The 5,518-nt window shown below is 43.8% G+C and overlaps 1 pseudogene; it reads right to left on the minus strand.

Annotated features, from left to right (window-relative positions):
* Window positions 1-3,685: 3,685 nt before the first annotated feature.
* Window positions 3,686-5,518, minus strand: part of LOC101568637 — a 3,185-nt pseudogene continuing 1,352 nt past the window's right edge.

The raw sequence follows: 5,518 nt of genomic DNA on the forward strand, positions 1-5,518 counted from the left end.
ACAATGACTTCTTTTGCTTGCATACCCAAATGTACCAAACATCTGAAATAAATTTGTTTCTTGTGTGACTTTACTAGGAGAGAGAACATTTTACAAAGTGGTGCTATTGAACCCATGTGTAAGACTAGATTGTATATTTTATCAACTGCAGGACCAAGGTCAAGTTGCCCATTATGTCTGAGACCTCCTCTCTTATTTTCTTTTTCAAAGCATTTGTTGTGAAATTTCAATGAAACAGCCCACAATAACAGAGAATACATTCGGATCTGGAGATTGCGTTAAGTGCCCACCTTTGGAATGACATGTGCCATCCTGTTCAGAAGTGGCACATGACTCGTATTTCTCCTGATGTGCTGTGGATCTGCTCTCACAACCTGGTGCCATTGCCTTTCAGGTTGGTAAATTTTTTGAATATGAAACCATTCATCATTCTTCTCATGCAGAACCTGTTAAATGTCAACGTGCCATTCTTTGTGAATAAATATATAATTTAATTCAGATAAATTGGGCCTACTTTATCAAATTTTCATGTGCTTGGTTGGTATGAACCACACTTTCAAGTCAAATCAAAATCAGCAAAGGCATCCTTTCACTTGAAAGCTGAGAGGTTTGCAAATGCAGATTAGTTAAGTGAAGCTACACCATGAAAGGCCATTCCATGCATCCTGGATCTTCCCTCCAGTTGTCTTCACATCAAACAGGATCATCACCTGGGCAGAACAGTGCAGCAGAGAGCAAGGGGGCCTGCTGGGTTCAGGAGATGAGTGGGACAATTAGAAAGCTACTGAGAGTCCTGGGGTTAATGCTACAGGGAAGAGCTAAGCCCAAGGCCAATGGTGTGGATGATAACATGGGCTGACAAACATTTCTTTTAATTTGACTGTTCTCCTAACAACATTTCTCAGGGAATCTAGGGGATTTCTGGGCTCTATGGATAGGGGTTAGGGTCCCAGGTAACACAAACATCAGGGAAGAGGAGAGCCCAGAATATGGGCTAGGATCCTTACCAGCTTTTGGCCACATAAATCTATCCAGACACATCTGACTAAAGCAGGGAATTTCACCATACCAACAAAGAGAAAGAAGCCCACGATAGTAGCTTGTCTCTTCGTAGAGAGGCTTCTGAGAGGGCTCAGACACAGTGGCTGGTGAGCAACAAGACAGCTCTCCTCTCACCTTACAGAGGACTGCAGGATGGACTCTAGTCCCATCCTCTGTAGCCCATCTGGTAGCTTTCAACTGCCCAGCAAAGTGCCCCATTTCTTAGAATGTAAAAAAATAACAGGGAAAAGGCATGTACATGATCCAACAGTTTCACCACACTTTAGTCTTCATAGAGGAGTCAAGCCCCATAGTGGGCACCAAAGATGTAAGCAGTTTTCTCTTCATGGGCTGTAGTCCTGAGGATGCTGAAGAATGACGTCAGCAAAACAGTAGTAGAGGAACAGAACAGGTATGGTGCACCAGAAAGCACAAAAAGAAGCCCTCAGATGTTGAGCAGAGCTCCAAAGGAAGGAGGCCACTGAGGTGCCTGAATTTAGGGACTCTGTGGAGCTTTTGGCACATGAAAGGAGCAGATGGGCTTATGAAAAGGCAGATGTGCAGCTGCTCCTGCCTGCCTGGCTTCTTGTTGTCCACAGGTTTCATGAGTCCTCTGTCTCTGGTGCTTGAATAGCCTAAGGGCAGGGTGATGAATTTGCTTATGCATAGTCTTGCTCAGCATGAACACACTGTCTGATGGTTGAGAGACAGGATGTTAAACTATACAGCGATGTTCAGTGATGGGGAGGGATGTGAGCACGATACTCAGGAGTTTAGAGAAGGGACAGGTCACACTGGCTTCTGAAAAAAGATGCCTACAGAAAAGAGAAAAGTTTTCCAGGAGAACATGAATTGAATAGGAATAATATTCCAGATCATAGTGTCATGGCAAAGACCAAAAGGAAAAAGAGAGATGTGATGGGGGAAAAATGGACTGTGTTTGGGATAAAGAGTTTGAGTGAAGGTATTTATCATGAAGTCAGACATGGAGCTGGATTTAAGGGATGACCTAGGAGGGAAACAGATGTGAGAAATGAAATGAAATTAATTAGACACTTAAGATAAACTACCACATGGTTTGTTTGAGTAACATAAATATACATAAAGAGGAAAAGGAAAGACAGGTAACAGGAATGGGGACAGGGATGACTGTCCAAGGGAAAGGGGAGCCAGAGACACAGATGCAGAGAAGGAAAGGAAATGAGCTCTGAAGGAGAAACTTCAGTTGCCAAGGGTGCCATGGCATCCTCAGTATCTTGGTCTCAGTGCTGTGCCTTTCACCATCTGGAAAGTGCTTTTCTGAAAATTAATTTCTGTTTTGCTTTTCTTTGTTTTCCCCTTTTTTCTTTTCTTTTTTCTTTTTTTTTTTTTTTTTTTTTTGCATAGAACCCGGGATTGAACTCAGGCCCTTGCACTTGATAGGGAAGTGCTTATTCCACTGAGCCATCTCCCCACCCCCTAATTTCTGTTGTTTAAACGATCAGATGGATTTTCTTCAGTTTTTCTCTGCCTGTCCTCTGAGGGCAAAAGGATCTCTGGTTCCCTGGGGGGATCTGAGCAGGGACACGGCCACGACAAGTTGGACATGGACCATGTGGGGGTAGGGTGAGTGTGGGAGGAGTGGGTGTGGTTTAGGTTGATGTTAGGGAAGTGAGGGTGGGGCTATGTTGGGGGTGTGGGGTGCTCAAGGCCAGTTGGGGCCCTCCACTCCCACAGAGGACACTGCTTTCCACAGACAAGCAGCAAAGGGAGGGATGATAGCCATGTGGAAGGAACAGGTAAAAAGTTCTGATGGGTAGCCAAGGAGTAGGCCAGTCCCAGAGGAGGGATATGACGTCCCATGCCAGGGCCTGTCCTGGGCCTCCCATTGGAGAAAGTGGGGAGGATGTGGCCCAATTGGGTGAGTGGGGCCCAGAAATGAGGGCAGGCCAGGGAAGATGGGGCACTGCCACTGAGGCCGGTGTAGTGTGGGCATACTTGTGCTGTGGTGGCTGGGCCATAGAGGGAGGGACCTGGCCATGGTCGGGGCCTAAGTGGGGGGGCGAGCTGGGGCGGGGTGGGACTTTCTCCATTGCCCAGGCTAGGAGGCTGAGGAGGTGGAGTCTGGATCTTCGCAGGTGGGGAGGGACAGTGGCTTCTCGCACCGCAGAGATACATAGGTTAGCTCAGGTTCCAAAACCCAAGCTGGCTGCATCCAACACTGTGTTCACAGCTTCTCTCTCTCTCTCTCTCTCTCTCTCTCTCTCTCTCTCTCTCTCTCTCTCTCTCTCTCTCTTCTTGGTTGAGCATTTTCACTTCGTCTCATTTCTTTTTTTTTTTTTGATACATATTTTAGTTATCTTTATTGCTAGTTACAGACTTAAAACTATGAAGTGTGCACTGCTTGGCAAGTTACACCAGCAATTCTTATTTATCTTTCCAAAAAAAGCTTAAATACAAAGGACAAGAATAGGAATGGCCAATAGTTTCAAAACAAAAGGATTTAGTAATAGTTTCCACAGTGTCTGTCAAAAATTTAAAATGATACAAACCGTGCAAATGCTCAACTCAAATCAAGGTTGTACACTCAACTATTGATAGTTGTCCCTTGAAGTTGCAAACAGAGAAAAGTCATCCACTTAGAGATTTATGACCACCCAACCCATCTAGTTTGCTCAAGGTTCAGCTTAAAGCAACATTTAATATCCTTTGTAAGATGGAAACTATGACAAGTTCAAAAGGAAAACTTGTTAGCTTTGAGTGCAGCTGTGCTCACAAGTCTACTTATTCTTCACCCATGGTCAGTTTATCCACTCAGGAAAATGCAGGTCAGAGCAGTGTCACACTGGCAGCCTGGAGGTAGCCCTGGAGAAACTGCAGCACTTCTGCATTGAGACTGGTGCTCACCATGGATGGAAACCTTCCTGGACAGACAGTAGACAGTTTGTGAAGTGACTGTGCCAGGTGGACTTTGGGGTTGTTCACCATTTGACCCACTGGGTCATGCTCTTTCTTGCCAGCAAATGCCAGCTGTGAGAAGGCTGTCTGATAGCCTGGTGTGTCTTCTATGTCAATAAAATGTTCTTCATCTGGAATGGTTTCATCTTCAGGCAACTCAAAAAGGCCAATCAGAGACTGTAACAAAGGAGTCCACAGCTTGGTGTATTCGGTGTCCATCATTGGAGGACATTCTGTTAGTAATTTTGTTATGCCAACCGCACAGATCTTTTTCTCTACATTTCCAGATACTTTCTGAATTTCAGGAATGATAATTTTCTCCAAAACCATTCCAAACATTTTTGGTTGAATACCATCAAATATTTCTTGTAATGCTAGGGCTCCATACTTTATGCAGTACAAATTAATAAAGACTAAGAAACTCTTGATGAACTTGGTAGTTTTAGAATTCTGGAGTCTTTGGAATAGTAGAAGGAAAATTTGCTTTCTGTACTGGTCGACTGATTCAGGAGGCATGTGCTCTATGATGCTGTTCAGAAGATAAAAGCCTTGGTGGTCATTTGCTTTAGATGCAATTAGCTTCTGGAAGACACCCAGTAAGCCAGGAATTTTGTCAGCTGCAGCACTTGCTATTGTGTTGGAACCGCGCTCTAAGAATGCTTGAAGAAGCCTCACTAACGCAGGAATATTTCCTGTTCTTTCCCAAAGCACAGGCTGGAGGAGGTGGGGAAACAAGGCCATGTAAGAAGACGGGATGTCATTTTTGTGTGTTTCCAGAAGCAAGGACATCACTTGAAAGATGTACGGAATAAATTCTTGTACATCATTTTGTAAAATTTCAGTGAACACCAGAAATAAAGCCTCCTCAAAATTTACAACAGCAGCAGGGTTAGTTTTGCAAGTTATTCTTATGGATAAGCATATTGCTTCAAACATGTAGTGATTGAAGTGAGGTTTGCTCAGGTTCTTACTGACAGCTAGTAGCTTCTGGGTAAACTGGGTGATAAGAGTAGGGATGTATGGGATTATGGCTTCCTGGAGGAGAGAGAAACTTCTCATGATAGCTTTCATAATATATTCATTTTCTGAAGAGCCAGGGAGTGTGAGAGCTTTGAAAAGGTTTGTTAGCAGAATCTCAACAAACGGTGCGATTTCTGCAGCTGTAAAAAGAGTGGCATTGTTAGGCCCTCTCATAGTAAACAACCTTTCAAGAGCATGTGCTGCATAGGTATGAACGACAATACTTTCAGCTTGAAGATGATTAATCAAAAGAGGAATAGAGACTAAAAGATGCTCTTTTGGTACTTGATTCCTAAAGATCATAATATATTTGATACCATCAGCTTTAAGGACAGGAAATTCATTCACATTAGGTGACTTTAAATCAGGAAGGATGTGATTCACAAAGAACTCAGTCAGGTTCACGAGTTCATTAGCTTGTGTGATTCCATGCTTCTGTGTTTGGGCCTTTGATGCCAAAGATGTCACTAGGTAAATGGCTGCATCTTTGTGTTTCCAGTTGACAGATGGATTTTTGGCA

This window comes from Octodon degus, unplaced genomic scaffold (genome assembly GCF_000260255.1).
Source record: "Octodon degus isolate 3935 unplaced genomic scaffold, OctDeg1.0 scaffold00183, whole genome shotgun sequence".
NCBI lineage: Eukaryota > Metazoa > Chordata > Mammalia > Rodentia > Octodontidae > Octodon > Octodon degus.